This window comes from Ornithorhynchus anatinus, chromosome 18 (assembly GCF_004115215.2).
Source record: "Ornithorhynchus anatinus isolate Pmale09 chromosome 18, mOrnAna1.pri.v4, whole genome shotgun sequence".
Taxonomy (NCBI): Eukaryota; Metazoa; Chordata; class Mammalia; order Monotremata; family Ornithorhynchidae; genus Ornithorhynchus; species Ornithorhynchus anatinus.
In genome coordinates, this window is record NC_041745.1 from 12,176,888 (window position 1) to 12,202,355 (window position 25,468).

Below are 25,468 nucleotides of genomic sequence, written 5' to 3' on the forward strand. Positions count from 1 at the left end.
CTCGTCCGGTACCTGGATGGAATTGACCACAAAAATCCTCAATTTATCAGTCTCTTCACAGTCTTTTCTATGTTTGAAGGTCCTTTAGATTGCGAGCCCCCTGAAGGGCAGGGAAAAAAGCAATGCTGTTTCTGAGGAGTCACTTCTACTACGAAGTAAAAGGAAAGATTAGTGATAGATAATGTGTGTCTTTCCTTTGGAATGTTAGAGGGTGATGCCGATTTCAAACGCAAGTCAGAGATCACAAAAAACCCAGGGGAAATTAAGAACTTTATACCTTTAACAGGCTTTAAGCTGTTGCGCTTTGAGTTTCATGTCATTTTAGCTTTGTGTTTAGATCTTTCATAGTAGTGTGAGTTGCTCGTCGTGGACAGGGAATGTGTCCATTTATTGTTATATTGTACACTCCCAAGTGCTTAGTTCAGTGCTCAGCACACAGCAAGTGCTCAATATATACGCCTGACTGACAAAGCACGCCCCTCAAATCCCACTTGAACTATGTTACAAAGACTTTGCCTTTTCTGGTTAATGTTTTCTTAGCGATCTGAAAGCGTGCCCCAAAATAAATACAGAGGAGCAGGATTCTTTGCACTTTTCTGTACTCTGACCTTATCATTTTATAGTGGTTTGGAGGGTACAGACCATGACACAGTTTTCTATGTGAGAGTGAGATCAGTTGTCCTTTTTTATTTAAAAACCCCTTAAGGGAGGAGATTATAATGGGACATTCATTCCCTCCGTTGATAGACCAGAACCTCAGCATACTTCAGTGGCCATTCCAATTGCTTCACCCTCTGAGTCTGGAAATGGGAACAGCTGGGGAAGCCGGATCTAATCTTGGTATCTGGCACTGGAACAAGGACAGGGTGAATATCAGGATTTTCCCCCCCCCGGAACACGATAGGTGACAGCACGGTTCAGTTCTCATTCCTGACTTCATTGACGTTTCTGAGAAAAAAGTTCGTCCCGTAACAAAAACTTCACTGCCTTCCCAGAACACGTTATTTTTGGAGGAGTGGACAGAGCCTGTAAAAAAAAAAAAAAAGAAGATGTAAATGTCTGTTTCTAAAATGCAATGTGTTTGCCATTTGCAAAAGCTGCCCATACCGTCACTGCTTTTCTAGAGCATCTACCATAACCAGACAACCAACATTCTGATGAAAATATAGTGAGGTATCTCATTTATTCATTCAATCGTATTTACTGGGCACTTACTGTGTGCAAAGCACCGTACTAAGCGCCTGAGAGAGTGCGACATAATAAACGGACGTGATCCCTGCCGACAAGGAGAGAATGGAATACAACGGGAGAAAAGTGAATCTCTGCCTCATAAGAGGTTTTCCCGCGAAATGTGGAACTTTTATTTCCTCCTGTTGGCTGGATGTTTTCAATTATGGAGTGGGTTTCAGCCAATGGATCCCATTAAATTCCGGCTTTCAAAAAGGGAGGGCTTAAGGGTAGATTGACAGGATTGGGAAAAGGGTCCAGAAAAGGCCAAAATTGCTCTCTCATTCACATCACCTTCTTTGGAATTCAAATATGTTCCTGCCATTGCAAGTTGATCTATTCCTACCACGGTTCTGAGCGAATTAATCCCAAAGTGGCAACCACAGTACCAAGCATTACCGATTCTCTTTTTTTTAACTAAAAAGAGCTAAAATCACTTTAGATAGTTTATAATTTCTGGTTGCCTTACTGTATGTGCAATTTAGTGAAGACAGTGACATACAGTTACAATCCCCCGACCTCATTCCCAACCACGGTACACTTTAAGCTCCTAGTAGGCGAACATCACCGTGACCTTGTGGATAGAGGAGCGCCTGGGAGTCAGAAGGACCTGGGTTCTACTCTCGGCTCTCCCACCTGTCTACTGTGTGACCTTGGTCAAGTCACTTCACTTCTCTGTGCCTCAGTTACCTCATCTGTACAATGGGGATGAAGACTATGAGCCCTGCTTGGGCCAGGGACTGTGACCAACCCAATTACCTTCTGTCTAGTACAGTGCGGGAAAATAGAAGGAAGAGTGATAAAACATATTGAAAGAAGTGAAGGACAAGATTAAGTGATTGACAAAAGAATTTCAGTCTTATGGGGCTCCTTGCTAGAACTTTGAATATTTTAATTTTGTAGTGATTTCTCTGCGAAGACGACCTTTCTTAAAGTTAATTTATCAATGAGAGTTGGCAGCAAACCACACTTCATTTTCTTTTCAGGATTTAAATGAAAATTTATTTTTGCTGTCAGAAAGACAGCAAATAGCCTTCCTATGAGTTCATTCCTTTTTGAGGTTCTTGGTTTGCTCACTTGGAAGAAGCTTAAATATGGAAATTTGGATGTGTTTTCAACATTGTAAATAAATGGACTTCACAAGTGGGGATATTAATCCATGAAAAATCCAATATTATAAGCCAAATAAAATGAAGAAATGATTGAACTGCTAGAAGAAACAACAGCATTACCGATTCTCTTTTTTTAACTAAAAAGAGCTAAAATCACTTTAGATAGTTTATAATTTCTGGTTGCCTTACTGTATTTGCAATTTAGTGAAGACAGTGACATACAGTTACAATCCCCCCACCTCATTCCCAACTATTTGAATGCGTTTTTTAAAGATGGCTATTTTTAAGACCGAGAGTTTGAGTCAACTTGATAAAACATTTCTGATCATCTTTGTTAATTAGAATTTCCAAAAATATTTTTTGCAAGAATAGATGTGTTAATGAGAATATCGCATTTGAATTATTTTTTGGGCGTTTGTATTCTATTAGAAATGCTACAGTTTTAAAAGACTATGGTCTTCTTCACTTCCCGTTTTAATCTGTGCTAGGCCGAAGGAGTCTGTACGAAATTGTATTTTTAATTGAACGTGCAGTGATAGCATCAAGAAAAATTAACGTTCTCACCCCGGCCACCGGGAAACGAAAAGCAGACTCGGAGACAAAACGGGAGGGTCAGTGAATTTTGTCACCGACGGTTGGACTATGATTCATCATTTATTGCATTCACAGAAGACATCCTATTTTATCAATGGTATTTGTTAAGGGCTTACTCTGTGCCAAGCACTGCACTAAGCGCTGGGGAAGATACTAGATTATCAGGTTGGACACAGGCCCTGTCCCACATGAAGCTCACAGTCTTAATCGCCACTTCAGAGTTGAGGTAACTGAGGCACGGTGACGGGATGTGGCTTAACCAGTGTCACACAGCAGACAAGTGGCGGGGGTGGGATTAGAACCCATGACCTCTGACTCCCAAGCCCGTGTTCTTCCCATCGACCCTCGCTGTTTCTCTTGGTACCTGGTACTGTTTCTTGGTACTGCTTCTGCTTCTTGGTACAGAGTAAGCACTTAAATACCATTAAAGAAAAGAAGAAGAGAAAAATTTGTTCCCCAGATTTGACCAAGGACAGAAGGTAATAATAATAATAATAATGTTGGTATTTGTTAAGCGCTTACTATGTGCCAAGCACTGTTCTAAGCGCTGGGGTAGACACAGGGGAATCAGGTTGTCCCACATGGGGCTCACAGTCTCAATCCCCATTTTACAGATGAGGTAACTGAGGCCCAGAGAAGTGAAGTGACTCGCCCATAGTCACACAGCTGACAAGTGGCAGAGCCAGGATTCGAACTCATGACCTCTGACTCCCAAGCCCGGGCTCTTTCCACTGAGCCACGCTGCTTCTCAAGGTAAACGGAAGAAGCCCGAGGGTGATATTTTAATAGCCCTCAGTAAATGTCGCAGACTTCTTTCTGAAATATTGATATTCTGTTCTGCTAATGGTTGAGCTTATATTCGCCAATCTTATTCACCCCAGGGACACCCCCGATTAGACCGTAAGCCCGTCAAACGGCAGGGACCGTCTCTATCTGTTGCCGACTTGTTCATCCCAAGCGCTTAGTACAGTGCTCTGCACATAGTAAGTGCTCAATAAATACTATTGAATGAATGAAAGTTTATTAAGGGGTACAGTGGTGAAGGGTAATTCAGGAACTTTCTTAAGCTTTTCCATGTGTCTTCTGAAGGGAGAGGGCTGAAAAAGCTTAGTCAGTCAGTCAGGTGATCATATTTTTTGAGCTCTTGCTGTGTGCAGAGCACTGTATTCAATACTTGGGAGAGCACAACAGAACAATAAAACAATAAACAAACACATTCCCTGCCCCACAATGAGGTTAGCTGTACACAGTGTACAGAAATGTATTCTGTGACTTTCCAGAGTCTGGAAAACCTGCCTCACCTGTTGTCAAGAAGTGCGTTTCCACTTCCATTCATTCACTCGTATTTACTGAGCGCTTACTGCGTTCAAAACACGACTCCTTCCGGCTCCTCTACTCATCACCCTTGGGGCCACTGAGTCTTTCTTATCCAAGCTGTAAAAATGGGTGGAGAACGAACTTCCTGGTGGAAGCAATACCACGGAAGCGGTGTCGCCTAGTGGATGGAGCAGAGGTCTGGGGGGTCGGAGGACCTGGTTTCTAATCCCGGTTCCATCGCTTGTTTGCTGTGTGACCTTGGGCAAGCACAGGTACTGAATCCCATTTTGCATATGCGATAACTGAGGCACGGAGAAGGTATGAGACCTGCCCAAGGTCACACAGCAGATAAGGGACAGAGTCAAGATTAGAACCCAGGTCCTTGAACTCCCAGGCCCATGGTCTTTCCTCTAAGTCATACCGCTTGAAGATAGACACCATACACTCAAAGAGACAGGCACACAGGCGGAACACTTTTCAGAGTTTAAAAATGTACGGATTTCCAAAGTCAAATTGATCTCCCAGTTCATGGGGGTTTCTGATGAAAATGCTGACGTTTTCTAAACTAAAGGAGGACGGCGAGAGTTCGGAATCTCTCTGAGGAGCGTATCAACTTCAGCAGATAAGATGCTTCACAATCACGAAAGGCGTGGGTTCAGTCGGAATGAATCGTTAACGCTTTTTACTAAATCTTTCAAATCATTAGACACGAAAGAGGTGATTCAGGCAGAATGTTCAAAGAATTAGGAGAAATGACTTCCTAAGTACAGCGCATTTGGGATATCTATTGTTTGGTGCGGATACTTTCCACTAATGGAACGATTTGTTATCTCCAGCAGATTTGCCAGTTGACGGGAAGACCAGTTATGTGAGAATCGTCCAGGCAAATTAAGCAACGAGAACTATTATTCTTCCTAATAAGATCTCCCAGATGACGATTCCTCTCACAAGGACAGTGTAGTGAGCAGTTTAGTTCAAATGTTGTCCCTGTGTTCCAAACTCATGGAACACCCCGTTTTTTAATTTGCCATAACATTTTTACATTTATATGAATTTAGGCATTATCAACCGATAGATGCTCTGAGAAGAGGAAAACATGTTTAATAACAATGATGGTATTTAAAAGAGTGTACATCTAGGGATGAGGATACCCGAATACGAATCTTGGCTCTGTCACCAGCCTGGCGTATCACCTTGTGAAAGCTATTTCACGACGAGGGGTCTCTTCCTCATGCCTAAAATGGCGCTAAAATACGTTCATTCATTCAATAGTATTTATCGAGCGCTTACTATGTGCAGAGCACTGTACTAAGCGCTTGGAATGTACAAATCGGTAACAGATAGAGACGGTCCCTGCCCTTTGACGGGCGCACAGTCTTGCTCTTGTATGATCTTAGATTGTGAGTCTCGTGTAGGACGGACTGATTCTCATCCGGTATCTCTTACCTACTTACCGCACCACTTTGGTTCATAGTCAGTAATAATAATAATGATGGTTTTTGTTAAGCCAAGCGCTGTTCTAAGTTCTGGGGTCGATTCAAGGTAAGCAGGTTGTCCCACGTGGGGCTCACAGTCTTAAATCCCATTTTACAGATGAGGTAACTGAGGCACAGAGAAGTGAAGTGACTGGCCCAAAGTCCCACAGCTAATAAGTGGCAGAGTCGGGATTAGAACCCACATCCTCTGACTCGCAAGCCCGGGCTCTTGCCACTAAGCCACGCTGCTCCTCTGCTGCTTCTCTTCGCTTCTCTCTTGATAGCAAGTAGCATAGGCTATGAAAATGAAACTACAGTGGAAGGTATAAAACCCACAGAGAAGTAAGCAAAATACATCTCTTTGCAGATAATTATTATCGTATTTGTTGTTATTATTATTATTAGTAAAACAAGAAGCATAATGAGGCCTGAGCTTGACGCAAACAAAGGAAGCGAACCGTCGTCCTTAAACAGTAGCTTTACTGAATGCCCCGTACCCTCTTCCAGAGAGCTTTCCCTTGCATTTCTCCACGAAAAGGCCGAAAAAACATTTAAGCTTGGGGTCCGAGAGCTCGGATTCTGTATCAGATAAAACAGTCGGGCTGCTCAATTGGATTACTGAAGCTAATATAATACTCTCTGGCCCAAATCGCCTTAAATCTACAACAATTTCTCGATAAAGAGAAAAGCGAATGGGACAATGAGCAGCTGAAATGAGAGTGTGTTCCAGGGAGTAGAAATGGATATTTTGTCTTTCAAGTCTATTTCTTATGACAGGAGAGAGGGCCGGGAGTTGATCGAGAGTAGAGGAAATAACCTGGATTCATTGTTTGTTTTAACTGCGGGTTGAAATGATGAGCGCTTTGTTCCAGATTTTCTGGAGTTCGCTGGGGAAGGCCCTTTTAGGAGGAAGAAATTAAATTATTATCCCAAGGAACAGTGACCTCTAATAATAATAATGATGATGATAGTGTGCGTTAAGCACCTGTTATGTGCCAGGCGCTGTACTAAGCGCCGGGGTGGATACAAGCAGCTGGAGTTGGATACAGTCCCTTTCCCCTATGGGGCTCACAGTCTCAATCTCCATCTTCTAGATGAGGCAAATGAGGCAAAAGGAAGGGAAGTGACTCGCCCAAGGTCACACAGCAGACAGGTGGCAAAGCGGGATCAGAACCCAGAACCTTCTGACTCCCGGGCCCATGCTCTAGCTACTATGCGATAGCGCTAACGTCTAAGTGACTCCGCGATAAGTTCTTAGTGAGGCCCATTAATTCGATCGGGCCAAGAGGTGATTATTTAGTGCGATAGTCTTGAGGCTCCAACTAATGACAGAGGGTGGTGGTGGCGGAGGGAGGAGCGGGAGAAAGACGGAACAACAGTAGAGGAGGCAATGTGGCGGAAAAGGTATGGGTTTGGGAATCGGAGGATCTGGGTTCGAATCTCCTGGGCAACTTGCCCGCTGTGTAGTCAGGGGCAAGTCACTGGAAACAGCATGGCTTACTGGATAGGGCACGGGCCTGGGAGCCAGAAGGTGCTGGGTTCTAATCCCGGGTCTTCTGGGTGACCTTGGGCGACACTTAACTTCCCTGGGCCTCAATTACCTCGTGAGTAAACATGTGAGTCCCGTGTGGGACAGGGACCGTGTCCAACCCGATTAACCTCTACCTACCCCAGTGCTTAGAACAGTGCTCAGCACCTAGTAAGTCCTTAGCAAGTACCTTATTATTATTATTATTATTATTATTATTATTCTCTAAGCCTCGGTTTCCTTGTCTGTAAAATGGGGATTCCATACCTGGTCTCTCTCTCCAGGCCCCTTTGTGGGATAGGACTGTATCTGACCTGATTAATAATAATAATGTTGGTATTTGTTAAGTGCTTACTATGTGCAGAGCGCTGTTCTAAGCACTGGGGAAGATACAGGTCATCAGGTTCCCTCATGTGAGGCTCACAGTTAATCCCCATTTTACAGATGAGGGAACTGAGGCCCAGAGAAGTGAAGTGACTTGCCCACGGTCACCCAGCCGACAAGCGGCGGAGCCGGCATTCGAACCCATGACCTCCGACTCCCAAGCCCGAGCTCCTTCCACTGAGCCACGCTGCTTCTCATTATTTTGCCTCTGTCCCAGCATTTAGTACAGTGTGCGGCACCGATACCGCAATTATTAGTATTGGCAGTGGGACTGGGCGGAGAGAGGCAGTGGTGACTATGAAGTGAAATAAGAAGGACAACCAGGAAATGCTGGGCAGGGGGGCTTAGGGGAGAGGAGCCCAGAGGACTGGAGAGAAACTCAATTTAAGGAACCAAAGGGAGGGCTAATCTCCGCAATCCCAACAGTTTTTCCAAGTCTCCCTCCATCCCTCTGTGGCTCCTCCCTGAGACTTCTCCGAGGCAATCCTGGCCCACTCATTTCTGCCCCCCTTCAGGATATAGATTGATTGGCCCGAAACTCCTTCTGTCTGCTCAGGAGTTTCTGAGAACAACCGGTAGTGAAATGATTCCCCCTCTGAACAGGAGGATGGACCATCCTAAGAACCGATGAGAACCCCGAAGCAGGCTTGAAAACCTAAATGGTTGCTCACCCACCTCTGCATCAGATGGAAACTCCTTACCGTTGGTTTTTTAAGGCACTCAATCAAGCCTCTCTCCCTCTTACTTGACCTCGCTGATCTGTTACTGCAAACCAGCCTGCACGCTTCACTCTTCTAACACCAACTTACCCTCCGTACCTCGATTTCAACTGTCTCATTGCCGATTCCTTGTCCGCATCCTCTCTCCAGCCTGGGACTCCTTCCTCATGTATATCTGGCTGCCCACCTCCCTCCTTGCCTTCAGAGCAATCCTAAATTACAAATCCACCAAGAAACCTTCCCTGACGAGCTCTCATCGCCCTCCTCTCAAGGACTTAAACGTTCACCCCATCCCAAGACACCCAGCACTTATGTACACACCTATAAACTTGGCCATTTTCCCTATCTAAAAATCTATTTTAATGTTATGTCTAGGAAGATGGCTCTTCTGCTCTCTGTAGCTACTAGGCTGTGTTATTACTCTCCCTCTAGACTGTAAGCTCATTTTTGGCAGATAATGTGTCAGTTATATTGCACCCTCCCAAGCCTGGTGTTTCCAGTGGCAACGTATGGATCCAAAAGCCGGAGAGTGAAAGAACAGGAATAGAAAGAGCATCGATTCTTTAGAAATGTGGGGTTGGAGAAAGCTTTTGTGAATACCACGGACAGCCCGAAAACCAAATCGATTTTGGAGCAAATGAAGCCCAAGTGGTCTTTGGAAGGCCAAGTGACTCGACATAGATTAGCGTATTTTGGCCACATCATCAGGAGGACTGATTCTCTGGAGAAGACACTAACGCTAGGAAAAGTCCGGGGAAAACTTGGAAGAGGCAGACCGGCAGCTAGACGGAGAGAGACCATAACAGCGATAACGGAAGAACCCTTAGCAAGGTTACGGATCGCGGCAGAAGACAGGACGTTCCCTTACTGTCGCTATGTCTCGGAAATGACTCGACGGCACTTGATAATAATAATAAGCGCTTAGTACGGTGCTCTGCACATGGTAAGCGCTCAATAAATACAATTGACTGGCTGACTCTCATTGCCCTCCAAAGGAAAGCCCGGCTTCATAGTTTCTTCATATTATTGTCACTAAAGAGTTTTAGTTGTCCGTGTGATGGTCTAAGACCCCAAGAGGAAAAAGACGAGGAAACTGCTGCTTCTCTGCAATGAGGCAGACATGGCCTCGGGTCTGGAACGCCCTCCCTCTTCATATCCGACTGACGATGACTCTCCACCTTCAAAGCCTCATTAAAGTCACGTCTCCTCCAAGAGGCCTTCCCTGACTCAGTCCTCATCTCATCTTCTCTGACTCCCTTCTGCCTCACCCTTGCATTTGGATTTCCTCGCTTTATTCTCCCCTCCTTCAGCCCCACAGCACTCAGGTGCATATCCGTAATTTATCTGTTAACATTAATGTCCGTCTCCCCTCTAGACCATGAGCCTGTTGTGGGCAGGGAATGTGGCAGACACTGTTCTAAGTGCTGGGGTAGGTACAAGTTAATTAGGTTAGACACAGTTCTTGTCCCACACAGGGCTGTACAAAGTAGGAGGAAGAACAGGTTCCCATTTTACAGGTGAGGCAACTGAGGCACGGAGGTGTTAAGAGACTTGCCCAAGGACACACAGCAAGCGCTTGGCAGAGTCAGGATTAGAACCCAGGTACTTCTGACTCCCAGGGCCGTGCTCTCTCCACTAGGCCAAGCTGTTTGTTCTTGTGGTAATCGTCGAAGTAGCTGGACTGTAGTAGACAATCAGCGACCTAAGGTCGGAGCGGGAGAGCTGATTGAGTGCTTTAAAATCAATGGTGACGAGTTTCTGTGCGATGAGGAGATGGGTGGGCAACCGTTGGAGGTTTTTGCTCCTGAGGCCAATAGGAAAAGTTGATATCCCTCTATCCAGGGCCGTCGAAAAAGCAAAGAAACCCTCATGTGAAAAGCCCCCAACTTTCCAATCAATCGCATTTATTGAGCACTCACTGCGTGCAGAGTTATTTTTATCACCCACCAGGCCAGCATGAAGGCACTTGGGTAATGGTATTTGCTAAGCGCTTACTATGTGCCAAGAGCTGAAAAAATACATTAGCAGCAAGAGCTGTGCATAAGAACGACCCCTGAGGCTCTCTCAAATGCATCTTCTGCTCGAGCAGAAAGCAATGTCCAGCAAGACCCACAAGCCAAAATTTAAGCTCTTGTTTTTCTTTTTGATTAGCCTTTATTCTCTGCCAGGTTTTTTCCAGATTCACTCAATCTGGCCTCTCAGGACTGAGGCTAGTACCAAAGTCAATGAATATTCCTAGCTGCAACAAACTCGCTAGTAGTATTTTTTGTTCTACTCAAGAATCAGTACATCTTTTATGGTTTATAATTGGTTAGGAACCTCAAAATCTTCAGTAAGGTGTTTTTGCCTTATAGGATGGAGGTTGAGATGTTATTAGCCTCATATTGGGATCGTTAAACAGATTACTTCTCAACCAATAATACTTAACGCTAATGAATTTGATTTTAAAACAATTGTGAAAACCAATTATAGTTACCCAAACTGCTATTCGAACTTACATTTGAATTGAATTTTGAAGGTTCCCTCGGTGTCATTAATAAATATTAATTAATATTAATACATATTTGACATTCTGAATGTCATGAAGGAACATTTCAGTGATCTTCTGGGACATTATGTAAAAAGAACGGTGAGTGCTTGGTTTTAAAATGCTTCCAAAGAACATAAAAAAATAACCAGGCTTATAAAGAGGGGATAGAGTTTGGCAGAACTTCACACATTTACCACTCGGGCTAGATCTAGAGAGATATACAAAGGCATTATAGATCAAGCACATCCTTTAGTGGCCTCCAATCAAGGTTCAAGCAGAAATAAAAAGTTTACTGTGAACCGGAGAACAGTTTTTAAACCAACAAAAGCACTGTTTCAAATATCACAGCTCTTTTTTCAAAGTTAATTTAGATAGGAGTAGATTAAAACTGAACTAAGACAGATTCCATGATCCAGTTCAAGCCCAAAGACCGTATATGTCCTTTCTGGGGAACTACTAGATACTTTATTATAAGACTCCTGCTACGGTTTAATAATAATAATAATGTTGGTATTTGTTAAGAGCTTACTATGTGCAGAGCACTGTTCTAAGCACTGGGGGAGATAAAGGGTAATCAGGTTGTCCCACGCGAGGCTCACAATCTTAATCCCCATGTTACAGACGAGGCACAGAGAAGTTAAGTGACTTGCTCACCGTCAGACAGCTGACAAGTGGCGGAGCCGGGTTTCGAACCCATGACCTCAGACTCCCAAGCCCAGGCTCTTTCCACTGAGCCACGCTGTTTACCTCATAAAGTTGCAAAGTTTCACGTGACTCAGATTGACAATATCTATCAGCTCCTGCCCATGTAAATGTTCATTTTCCGTGTTGAAAAATCTAGGAAGTTACCTCAAATGATTAGGAAAATGACTAAATGGTGCAGCTTTTTGAAACATTCAGCTATCACAAAAGTAGTGAATATAGGGAAAATAACCTATAGAGAAGCAGCGTGGCTAGAGAAGCAGCGTGGCTCAGTGGAAAGAGCACGGGCTTTGGAGTCAGAGGTCATGAGTTCGAATCCCAGCTCTGCCACTTGGCAGCTGTGGGACTGTGGGCAAGTCACTTCACTTCTCTGTGCCTCAGTGACCTCATCTGTAAAATGGGGATTAAGACTGTGAGCCCCACGTGGGACATCCTGATTCCCCTGTGTCTACCCCAGCGCTTAGAACAGTGCTCGGCACATAGTAAGCGCTTAACAAATGCCAACATTATTATTATTATTATTATTATTATTAACCTCTGAATTCATTTTTAAAGTGGACTTCAGAATCTCTCCACCTTCAAAAAGGTGTGTATAAGTGTATACCTATACATATATAGAGATGCATATATAGATGCGTGACATATAAATCGTGAGTTCCCAGGATCCAAAGAACCAATCTGGGAATAATTTAATTTCCTTAAAGGGCCATAATTACTAGTAAATTCAGGAAGAAAATAAGACCCAGAAAGAGTAAATAATGGGCGATGGAGGGTGTCAGACTTTAGAATCCTAATTGAATTGCCTGTCATTTTTGTTATCTAACAATAACTGAGCTTTCACATGCTATTTACCTTCTGCATCCTTGTTTCTGCCAATCTCTTTATAATATTAGTGACACTTATTTCGCCAGAACTGATGGGTTTTATAAGATCCTTAAGAAAGAGTAACCAGCCGACTTGGCACTTTTTAATTATCACTTTTTTTGGAGCGGGGGAACTATATTCTGTAGTCACATAGTTAGCTTCAAAATCTTTTTATATCATTACTTTTGTTTGAAGATAGTCTCCTTCCAGAATCCCATTTAAACCTAAGCTGCTCTGTCAATATAATATTTCATAAAGTTTTGAAAAACTGCCAAAAAATCTTAGTTTGCAATAGTCCCTTTGTTCCAGGAGAGCTAGCGACTATCTAAAAAACAAGTTTCCCTTTTCATTCTGAGGACTTTGAGTCTACTTCTGTTAATTATTTTGGAACCTGACTTTAATTACCCCGAAAGCCAAATAGAACCCATTTCACCGCTCTACAGATCAACTTTCTTTTGTTTTCTTTATATCCGCCAACTCCTGTTTGAAGTGAAAATTAAAAGAACCTATTTGTCTAGCACTGCATATAATTGAATCCCCGGTAATCCTGTGTAGCTGAGCTCCGGAATTCTAGCCTTATACCCTAAGCTTGTCTTTCAGTGTGCTCTCATATTTTCTATATGATTCTTATCTGTATCTATCCCTCAGTTTGCTCTCGTACTTCGCTCATGATGCCATAGACATCATAAAGGCAATAAGATTCTAACAGCGTCAGACATAATTAAGCTACCTGTCCTATGTTTCTGATGCTAATTTACATTAGTGGGTGGGTCTTTGAGATTTCTTGTCGGGAAGTATCGAGTGTTGAGTACATTTATGGACGGTCTCACATTATCAACCTGATCCAATGGAATCCAGGGGAATTGGAGTCAAGAGGCCTGGATATGCAACCCAACTGGGCCACTTGTCGGCTGTGTGACCTGAGGCAAGTCACTTAATCTTCTCTACGTCTCCGTTTCCTCATCTGTAAAATGGGGAGAAAATGCTTGTCCTCTTTCCCTGTAAGCCCTGGCGAGACATGGGATGTTCCTGATCTGGTTATCTGGCATCTCTCCCAGGGGTTTGGCAAAGAGTAAGTGCTTAACAAATAAAGCTATTATCTTCATTCTTTCTGTCGAAGTTTTAACATTGCTACTACTAATAGGGGTATTTGTTACTAACAGAAGCAGCGTGGCTCAGTGGAAAGAGCCTGGGCTTGGGAGTCAGAGGTCATGGGTTCGAAGCCCGGCTCTGCCACTTGGCAGCTGTGGGACTGTGGGCAAGTCACTTAACTTCTCTGTGCCTCAGTGACCTCATCTGGAAAATGGGGATTAACTGAGAGCCTCATGTGGGACAACCTGATTACCCTGTATCTCCCCCAGCACTTAGAACAGTGCTCTGCACAGAATAAACACTTAACAGATACTAACATTAGTATTATTATTATTTGCTAAGTGTTTATTCGATGCCGAGAAATGTAATAAGCGCAGAGGTAGACACAAGGTAATCAGATCCCACACGGAACTCACAGAGTAAGGAGGAAAGAGAATAGGGAACTGAGGCACAGAGAAGTTAGGTGACTCACCCAAGAACTCACAGAGGGTAAATTGTGGAACCAGGATTAGAACCCAGGCCCCTGCTCCTTTCCACCAGGCCATGCTGCTTGTCCATGTTTTATGTTTTTTAATCATAACCTGAAATACCTGTAATTAACGATAGCAAAGAAATAAACTGCATTTGAACAGCAGAATAGAAATCTCTTGCTATACATTTAGCAGGAAACATTCTTCTCAGACCTTCTTATGTCTACTTTAAAACTGTTCATGGCTTTATAAAACTGTAACTGACAATCAGTATTGGAAACCTCCATTAAGAATAGTAAAGGATACCCTTGAATTACCCTCTCCCAGTTACTGAAATGGAAATAAATCATCATAAAGTACTTTTCACACACAAAAAGATTAGCACCACAGGGTACTATGAAGCTATTTATTTTTCATGGCATTCCCAGTAGCTCATAAAGTTGTAGGGGAAGGGAAGTATGGCGAGTGAAGGATAATTGTTCCAAAAATATCCATTCAGGAAGAAAACACCAGCTTTCTTCCTCTATTGTCCCTTCCTCTCAAATCTTATTATTAATAACCATATTTCTTGTCATCTGTAAACAGGTTACTTCAAAAATTTGAATCATTCCCCTAATGGAGGTGCTATGCTCAGTAATAATACATGAAATAGATGAGGATGAGGGGGTGATTGCTATTTAGGAAGCAGCGTGTCCGAATGGATAAAGCACAGGTCTGGGAGTCAGAAGGACCTGGGTTCTAATCCCGCCTCTGCCACTTATCTGCTGTGTGACCTTGGCCAAGTCGCTTCGCTTGTCTGTGCCTCAGTTCCCTCATTTGTAAAATGGGAATTAAGACCGTGAGCCTTACGAGGGACATGGACTGTGTCCAACCTGATTACCTTGTATCTACCCCCAGCATTTAGAACAGTGCCTGGCACATAGTAAGCGCTGAACAAAAACCATTTAAAAAAAAATTGCACTTTCCACCGTCTCAAATCGTACCCTTCAAAAGGACGCCTCAAACCACGTGATATTCGTGTCAGGGAGATTAGGTAAGAGAGAGTCACGATCCAAACTGACAGGTCAGACTAGTAACCCTTCTCCCAGTCCACGGGGATTTGTTTGGTACTTCTAAAGTTTCAGGAACCAGATACATCGTAGGTCTTGCAGGCGGGGGACAGGGAAGGGAGTTTGGGAGGTATGAAGGCAGTTAAAACTCGGGACGGCTGGGTCCGCTGCAACAGGGACGATCACAAATGGAACCAGTGCCGGTCAGGGCAGTGGGGTGGAAAGGAATGGAGAAAATGTGGTTTGTGAGTATGGAAAACTAGGCCTAACGTCGGCATGAACTGGAGTCCAGGAAGTCTGAAAGTGTGCGGGGCAGCAGCTGGGCTGCCCTGTCGCACTGTGGGTTGGCAGAGGTACTTAGGGGCAGGGGAAACGGAAGCAGGTCAAGCCAGGGTTGGGAAGGAATGGAGGTCAAGATCCCCAGACCGGGGGCGAAGTGAAGAGAGAGTTTCCGGTTGCACTCAGATGGAAGCTTGAAGGGAGGGAGTAGAGGAGAGGAAGAGATGAGGAGGAGGGAGACGGGGGAAAAACGGGGGAAATAAAAACCTCCTGAATGAATAGTGCATAGTGTATAGGCCAGTGATGGAGACGACGCTTCACAAATACAAAACAAATATGACGCGAGAAGGTTGCCAGTGCAATCAGTAATAAAAGCATCTTTTGCCATATATTATTGATGTTTGGCATCATTAATAACGATAATCTTTATCATTACCATTGAATCGATTTATTGACATAATGTTATCATCGATTTAAAGAAGATACAATAGATAATTTCTCACGTTGATGGATTGAGGGGTTATTAGATGAAGGATAAGGAATGTAGAACCCTTAAATTATTAGTGAGAAAGTGCTGAGGATAGGAATGATGCAAAATGGAAGAATTGGGCCATTTAAAATGGCTAGGCAACTGGGCCCTAACTAGTATCCAAGGCTAATCATTTTTGCAGAGGAAATTACATCATGTTACCACATTTTCAGAACTTCAAACACCATTTAGGGATATAAAGAAGTGTTTTGACTAGTGAGTATCATAAATATCCCAAGTTGGGGAAGAAATACGGCCTAGGGGAACCCGGACCTAGGATCTGGGTTCTAATCATGCCTCTGTCTGCTGTGTGACCTCGGGCAAGTCATTTAACTTCTCTGTAAATGAGGCACAGTTACCTCACTGGAAGATTGAATGGAAAGGTCCCATTGAGAAAAGACATCCTGAGAACCTCTGTGCATTGACTAGATGGCAAACTCTTCTCTCTGTGATGCAAAACCTTTCGGCGCCACTCTTCCTCAAGAGTGATAAAAATGTTTGCTTGAATGGGACTTCCTAAATGGGAGAGCTGTGATAGAAAGAAATCCTACGACGGCATTTGCTTACATGGCTCGCTTCATTTTAGATCACCCTCCAAAGCTTCTTGTCATCGTGAAAAGGAAATTGGAAAGAGGTCAAGTGTTATTTCTCTTGTTCATTGATTCGGTGCTACAGCTTTTGGATGATTTGCAGTAAATTCACTTTTCTGCTCCATTGTTTCTTTAGATTTAGATTGCTCGCTGCCTCTGCAGCTGGTAATTTAAGAGTACCAGAAAAGAAAGAGGTCTCTGGGAAATAAGCACCTTTTCTTATAAAGGAGCAGGTGAAGTGATAGGTACGAGGCCAAAATATTTGTGGTTTGTTATTTCTTATCCGAATGGCCTGGTTCTTACGGCAGATAATGTTCAGCTGATGGCAGTTGTAAACTACGGTCACCAAATGGCATAGGAAATCAGTAGGTCCAGGTTTCAGCATGCCTAAAACATCCTGAACCTTTGAAGCAGAAGAAAATCATAGTCCTCTAGACCCATTCTGAGTTTCCAAAAACAGTTCACCATGCTTTAGTGACAGCCTAATCTCTGTTTGTCTTAGGGTTTATGCTTTTCGAGGCATTCGCCAACTAAAAATCCCAGAACGAGAATTTACGTGGCCCTTGGTGAGAGCCGAATGTGAGGCAAAATGACAGCAAATAGATCCTAAAACTCGGATGCATTGCTTTATTGCTGTTCTATTTTTATCTCCTTTTTTTGTAAGTTACAGATATAACAGGCAGAGGCAATTTTTATCATCGGGCATTTTATTCACTTGGGATATAGTTTTAGGCAAGAGAATCAAAATTAGGTTGCTACTTAGCACTTTTTTCTTCCTTTTTCAAGAGGTTAGGAAGCATCATTAGTGTGGCCCATATTTTCTGCAGCTTACAGAGGGAGAAGAGGCAAAAAGAAGAAGCAAAATAGAGAGGTAGACGGGAAGAAATGAATGGAGAGAGACAGAGAGAGCAGGAGAAAGAGATAAGGAAAAAGAGAGACAAAGAGAGAGATGGGGAGGAAAAAAGAGAGGAAGGAGACGAAAAGAAAAGAGATGGAAAGAGAGGCAAGCGTGAAAAACTACAAACGTACACCTATCAATCAACAATCATATTTAGTGAGTGCTTACTATGTGCAGAGCAGATGCAGATGGAGGCGGGGTTTTCTGGGAGAGATGTGTTCGTAGCGTCGATGTGGGTCGGAGACGACTCGACAGCATAAGACATGAAGCAACCGAGTATAAAGAGTTTATGTGGAATCGGGGTGGGGTTAGTATGTAAGCGTTTACGGGGTGCGGAAATGAGAGGCTAGTGAGGGAAGGCTACTTGGAGGAGATATTCATTCGATCGCATTTATTAAGCGCTTACTGTGTGCAGAGCACTGTATTTTAGGAAGACTTTAAGCATGGAGAGGGTGGTGCTCTGCTGAAGGTGAAGAAGGAGGAAATTCCAGGCAGAAGCGGGTGTGAGTAAGGGGTTTGTTCATTCATTCAATAGTATTTATTGAGCGCTTACTATGTGCAGAGCACTGTATTCATTCATTCATTCAATAGTATTTATTGAGCACTTACTAGGTGCAGAGCACTGTACTAAGTGCGTGGAATTTACAATTCGGCAACAGATAGAGACAATCCCTGCCCATTGACGGGCTGCTGGCGAATCTAAAAGTCAGGCAGTCAATCATATTTAGAGCACTTATCGTGTGCAGGGCACTGTACTAAGCACTTGGGAGAGTACAAGAGAGCAATATAACAGACCAATTCCCCGCCTACAACGAGCTTACAGTCTAGAGGGGGCTTACAGACATACAGACAAATCCATCTGGGGCAACTACGTAACAAATTTGGCCTGAGAGTCGTTCCTAGCTTCTGCGTCAGCTCCCACTGGAGTTTTAGTCATAGTATTTATTAAGCACTTACTGTGTGTAGAGCACTTTACGAAGTACTGGGAAAGAATACACAGATGGAAAAGAGTTTGATCAATCAATGGTATTTATTGAGCGCTTACTCTGTGCAGAGCACTGTACTAAGTGCCTGGGAGAGTACAATTCAACAGAGTTAGCAGACACGTTCCCTGCCCATAATGAGCTTACAGTCTAGAGCGATATAAAAGTTTAGTGACGGGAGCTCTTTGAGAAACCTCCAAAGGAGGTGTAACAGTTTCGGTCTGGTTCATGTTTGGAGAGTGGAAAGAGCCCGGGCCTGGGAGTCGGAGGATGTGGGTTCTAATCCCGGCTCCGCCACTTGTCTGCTGTGTGACCTTGGGCAAGCCGCTTAACTTCTATGTGCCTCAGTTACCTCATCTGCAAAATGGGGATTAAAACTGTGAGCCCCATGTGGGACAACCTGATTACCCTGTATCTCCCCCAGTGCTTAGAACAGTAAAGCACTTAAAAATGTCGTCATTATTATTTTTATTCTTATTAAGTAAAATGATGGTACAATATAACAGAATTGGAAGACATGTTCTCTGCCCAAGTAGTTAGTGGCTGTAACACTGGTTTTACTCATCCACCCCAATAGCAGAAACAAGTTTACTGTCAAAATAGATGTGAAGCCACCCCTCCTAAATTTTGTGAGCAAGGAATGTGTCTACCAACTCTGTTGTATTGTACTTTCCCAAATGCTTAGCACTGTGCTCTGCACACCGTAACTGCTCAATAAACACTATTGATGATGATGATGATAATAATAAATTTACATGCCCAAATCTTCATTTCCCTAATGAGTTGTGCAGCTTTTTCACACTACTCTCATCAATCATCTCCTTGTCTTTCCCTTCGTCTCTTGCTCCTGAAATCGAATTAGTTCACTTGGGTTAATGATGATGCTTCATACTTCAAGTGGAAATGCTTTATCTATGAGACCTCACTTGGCTCTTTGAGTTATAGAACCACAAGGAAATGGTGGTAGCTACAGCTGTTTTCAAAAAAATTATTTATTTTGTATCATCTGTGAAAATTCCTGGTCCAGTGACCTAACATAAAACTTGGGTATCATTTTGTTGGCTATGGCCTTGTTATTTCTTTGCTCACCAATCATAATAACCGAGAAAGGGAAAAAGAAAAACTCGAAAAGAAATATATATATATATATATATATCTTAATACAGCCTAGCTAATAAGCATAAAAGATTTACCAGCCAATGTTTCTTTACTAGAGGACCCAACTCTCATAAGAGAAAAAAAAGAATGTTAGTTCTAAGACCTGCAACATAAATTGTGAGTGGCTATTTGCAGAGTTGTCTGAATATTATGATTCAGGACACTAAAATGATAAAAAGGAAAAGATTTTCTTGAGAGAAAAAAGCAACATTAATAATGTAGCATGGACTATCGTGATATAATGAAGAACATTACTTGGTTATAAGAGACAAAAAATACTAGAATGGGTCTCGGAATGAGCAAGCTGGTTCCTTGAACGCCTATGGAGCTCAGGGGAATTATGTTAATTATCTCTTTGTTTTAAACACTGCTTAGAGTCACTTTGCAAGCAATCCACCACCATCTCATGGTTCTTCTGATTCTTAGAAAGAGGGGAAAAATGAGGAAAGTCTTTATTAAATATCTTTTTAAGTGACACTGCCGTAGGTGTTCCCAGGAAATGAATCTAATATCTCAGCCCTTTAATAACTTCTGATCAAAGGGAACCTGTCAGTTTAAGGGGAGAAAGGTATTATTAGGCATGGCAGAGTGTTGTAGTGAAACCTGAATAGTTTTTCCTTGGGTTTTTCTATAGCAATGTCACTAAATTTGTTATTTTTATTCCTCGTTCCAGTAGCCTGAAGAGTGGAGTAGATGGAATGCAATCGTCTCCCTACCTCCAGCTTCTCCCTTTCTCCAATCAATTCTCCACTCTGCCGGACAACTCTCCGCTGTTCAGACTCAGCCCGTGTCCGGCCTCATCAACCAAAATCTCCTCAGCACTGGTTTCAGAGCTCTTCGCCCAAGACGGCACCACCATCCTTTCTGTCCCACGAGCACATAAATCTGACATTATCAACTCATCTCTCTCATTCAACCCGCATAGTCAATCTGTCACCAAGTCCTCACAGGCCGACCTTCGCAACATGGCTAAAATTTTCATTCTAATTATTATTATCAATGATAATAATATCCTCCCTCTTCTCTCCATTCAAACTGCTACCATGATGATCCAAGCACTTATCCTAGCACATCATGACTACTGCATAAGCCTCCTTTCTGGACTCCTGTCTCTTCCCCGTTCCAGTCCCTACTTGACTCCTCTGCCTGGATCATTTTTCTAGGAAACCGTTCATCCCGTGTTTCCCCACTCCTCAAGAACTTCCAGGGGTTGTCCATCCACCTCCTCATCAAAGAAAAGCTCCTCACCATCGGCTTTAAAACAGTGGATCGCCTTGTCCCCTCCTCCCTTACCTCACGGGTTTCCCACACAGTTCACCTTCGAACCTTTATAAGAGTCACGTCCCCTCTAAGAGGCCTTTCCTGAACGAGCCCTCATTTCCCCAACTTTCCCTCTCTCCTGCGTCACCCTTATATCCTTTATTCACCCCATTCTCAGCACCACAGCACTTACGTACATATCCAAAATACTTACTTACAAAATACTTACTTATATAACCAAAATTTAATTTAATATCTGCCTCCCCCTCTACACTGTAAACTCCTTGTGGGTGGGGAACATGTCTGCCATCTCCATTATACTGTACTCTCCCAAGCGCTTAGTACAGTGCTCTGCACTCATCATTCATTCATTCAATAGTATTTATCGAGCGCTTACTATGTGCAGAGCACTGTACTAACCGCTTGGAATGTACAGATCGGTAACAGATAGAGACAGTCCCTGCCCTTTGATGGGCTTACAGTCTAATCGGGGGAGACGGACAGACGAGAACGATGGCAGTAAATAGAATCAAGGGGAAGAACATCTCATTAAAACAATAGGAAATAAATAGAATCAAGGTGATGTACATCTCATTAACAAAATAAATATCGATTGAACCCATCCTGTATATCTGCCCTCTTTTTTTGTGGTATCTGTTAAGTGCGTACTATGTGTCAAGCATCTAAGTATTGGGGTAGATACAAGTTAATCAGGATGGATTATTATTAATCATAATAATTATGATAATAATGGCACTTGTTAAGCACTTACTCTGTGCCAAGCACTGTTCTAAGTGCTGGGGTAGATGCAGGGTAATCAGGTTTTCCCACGTGGGGCTCACAGTCTTAATCCCCATTTTGCAGATGAGGTAACTGAGGCACAGAGAAGTTAAGTGGCTTCCCCAAGGTCACACAGCAGACAAATGGCAGAGTAGGGGATTAGAAACCACATCCTCTGACTACGAAGCCCGGGCTCTTTCCACTAAGCCACGCTGCTTCAGTCCCCGATCGAATAGGAGGGAGAAAAAGTGTTGAATGCTCATTTCACAGTTGAGGAAACTGAGGCACAGAGCAGTGAAGTGACTTTCTAAAGTCACAGAGCAGTAAAGGATGGACCCGGGATTAGAACCCAGGGCCTCCGACTGTCAGGCCCATGCTCTTTCCACTAGGCCATGCTTCTTCTACACTTGTAAGTACTTTTATATCTTCCCCATTAGAGCTTAAATTCTTTCTGGGAAGCAAATGTGTCCTTTGATGGTTTCGTTTCTCCCAAATGTTTATCACAGTGCACTCCACCAAGTAGGTGCTTAATAAATACTAATACTATGACTATTATATCTATCTATTACTACTCATATTTGAAGAGAGAAGCACTCTGATGCTGATGATGTCCAAGAAGATGGGGCAGAAGGTGAAAAGGATTTGGCAGATAGAGGAGGAGGTGGGAGGATGAGAATAATAATGGTATTTTTTAAGCGCTTACTATGTGCCAAGCACTGTTCTAAGGACTGGGGTAGATACAAGGTAATCAGGTTGTCCCCCTTGGGGCTCACAGTCTTTTACACCTCATTTTACAGATGAGGTCACTGAGGCACACTGAAGTTGTGGAAAGTGGACAACGTGGATATAGTCAACATTTTTTATCACATCGATGGACTCCTGCTTGATATTTAAAAATCCAAAGGAGCTACAGAGTTGAAAGAGGCCCCAATTGTGTCCAAAAAACCCAAATATATCATTCATTCATTTCGTATAATGAGATGAGATTCACGAGATATATGAGATTCATATAATGAGATGAATAGCATGGTGTAGTGGACAGTCCGCAGGCCCGGGAGTCAGGAGGTCATGGGTTCTAATCCTGACTCTGCCACTTTTGCGCGACCTTGGGCGAATCACATCACTTCTCCGATCCTCAGTTACCTCATCTGTAGAATGGGGATTGAGACTGTGAGCCCGATGTGGGAGAGGGGCTGTGTCCAACCCAATTTGCTTGTATCTACCCCAGCGCTTAGTACCGTGCCTTACACGCAGTAAGAGCTTAAGAAATACCACAATTATTATTATTTCTGCAACTACAGAAAAGAATAGTACTTATTCATCTGGTATTCCCCTTCGATATACGTCAGGATTGGCACCTTAAACTTTTCTTACAATGAAGTGATTTCCCAAATCTGACTTCGAAGTGGAAATTTGGGCCTCTGCAATGCAACGCGCTAAGCTTTGAGGGAACTCTCAGAAATTTGTTTCCCAGGCAACAGTGAAAACCTGAGCATTTCATCTACCCGCAGAATGCTCGGAGTGTATCATTAATATGTTGAAATAAAGTGCTCAGTATGTGCTCAGTACAGTGCTCTGCACATAGTAAGTGCTCAATAAATACCACTGATAATAATAATAATGTTGGTATTTGTTAAGCGCTTACTATGCGCAGAGCACTGTTCTAAGCGCTGGGGGAGATACAGGGGAATCAGGTTGTCCCACGTGAGGCTCCCAGTCTTAATCCCCATTTTACAGATGAGGGAACTGAGGCCTAGAGAAGTGAAATGACTTGCCCACAGTCACATAGTAGACAAGTAGCAGAGCCGGGATTCGAACCCATGACCTCTGGCTCCCAAGCCCGGGCTCTTTCCACTGAGCCACCATCAGTGGAGATACTTAGCAAGCACCGGCCATATCAGCATTCGTGAATCAATAATTCAGCATAATAGGAAAGGCAAAAACGACTCAACGATGTTGATTTCTTACCGCAATCTGGGTTAATAAAAAAAGCATCATCTCAATTTACAAATTAATTAATGACGTCTCTATCTATAACCCATTGCGGGTTGTTCCGATGGCTTCTTACCATCTTCCAAGTTGAGAAATAAATTCTACTGCAATTAGACAACGTACGTGTCTTTCTTACTCTGCTCTCTAAAGATCGGTCCCCAAAATACCATCTCAAGTGTACCCTTTGTGATTTTCAAGTACCTTTCTTATATACTTGAAAATGTAAACGGTGTCATTTTTCCCAGTAATTTTCCCGCCTCCTTATCATCACCTCTCAGTTATGACTGGTTTTGTGGCAGCAAAAATCAATTTCAAAATATCAGATGACTCACGGAGATTTTTTTAAAACTAAATAGCTAGTGTTTTAATCCTCAAAACACTTTTTTTCTTAGCTCAGGAGATGGAATTGCATCTCTCTCTCTCTCTCTCGGAGATTATTTAATTTGCTTCTTCAAGTTTTGGGGCCCAACGACTGCTAGTAATCTCTTTATCCTTTTATGCTCCTTACAAGTTAGTCCTGGGAAATCTTGGAAGTAGACGACTGCTATTTCTTACCGCTAACTTTAGCTTTGGTAGGGAAGCAGCGTGGCTTAGTGGAAAGAGCCTGGGCTTGGGAGTCAGAGGTCGTGGGTTCTAATCCCGCCTCCGCCACTTGTCTGCTGTGCGACCTTGGGCAAGTCACTTAACTTCTCTGGGCCTCAGTTACCTCATCTGTACAAATGGGGATTAAAAAACGTGAGCCCCCATGTGGGACAATCTGATTACTCTGTATCTACCCCAGTGCTTAGAACATTCATTCATTCATTCATTCAATAGTATTTATTGAGCGCTTACTATGTGCAGAGCACTGTACTAAGCGCTTGGGATGAACAAGTCGGCAACAGATAGAGACAGTCCCTGCCGTTTGACGGGCTTACGGTCTAATCGGGGGAGACGGACAGACAAGAACGATGGCAATAAACAGAGTCAAGGGGAAGAACATCTCGTAAAAACAATGGCAACTAAATAGAATCAAGAACAGTGCTCTGCACGTAGTAAGCACTTAACAAATACAATAATTATTATTATTATTATTATTGAGGTGGCCAGATGCCCCATTTGGGGCAGGATAGTTAACACTTTTCAAAATCCCCACTTGTCCATGAACGTGGCCTGGCCTGATCACTTTTGACTAGAGCGGCGCGGTCTAGCGGAAAGAGCCCGGGCTTGGGAGTCAGAGGTCCTGGGTTCTAATTCTGGCTCTGCCACTTGTCTGCTGAGTGATCTTGGACAAGTCGCTTCACTTCTCTGGGCCTCATTTACCTCATCTGCAAAATGGGGATTAAGACTGTGAGCCCCAGGTGGGACAGGGACTAAGTCCAACCAGAAAATCTTGTATTCATTCAACGGTATTTACTGAGCGCTGTGTGCAGAGTACTGTACCAAACACTTAATAGTAATTATAATATAATTAGAACATATTACATAGTATATCATATATACTATAAAACAATCATTATATATTATACAATGTGATATATAATAATAGTAATAATAATTAAGCGCTTACTTGATGGGGTAGATACTAAGCGTATCTACCCCAGCATTAGTACGGTGCCTGGTGCATAGCAAGTACTTAACAAATACTATTATCTTTATGATTATCATTATTTTGGGGCCCAACAGGTGTGATAGAGGAGCACCAGGAAGGAAAAGAGATGCAGGAAAAGCTCTCCGACCTTCACTTAGTTTCGCCGAGTGGTGGCAAGACCGAAGTAGTCAGGAACCATGGGTGGTGTCCCAGATAAACAGCGCCGGTCTGGGCGACTCCTGGGAGCTTCCAACAGGGCAGAATGACACATTTCTGGTCACCCCAAGACAGACCAGTTATTCCCCGCAGCATCCGGCTTCCCGGGCGACGGGGGCGGTAGAGACTAGCCAAAAATGGTGGTCGAGA

General features: G+C 43.2%; 1 long non-coding RNA gene across 1 annotated transcript in view; it reads right to left on the minus strand.

The window, feature by feature from the left end:
• Positions 1-661: 661 nt before the first annotated feature.
• LOC114805433 overlaps positions 662-25,468 on the minus strand; it is a 36,641-nt gene continuing 11,834 nt past the window's right edge. The window contains exon 2 of the long non-coding RNA XR_003753412.1: positions 662-1,026. This is a non-coding gene — a long non-coding RNA (uncharacterized LOC114805433). The remainder of the gene's footprint in view (positions 1,027-25,468) is intronic.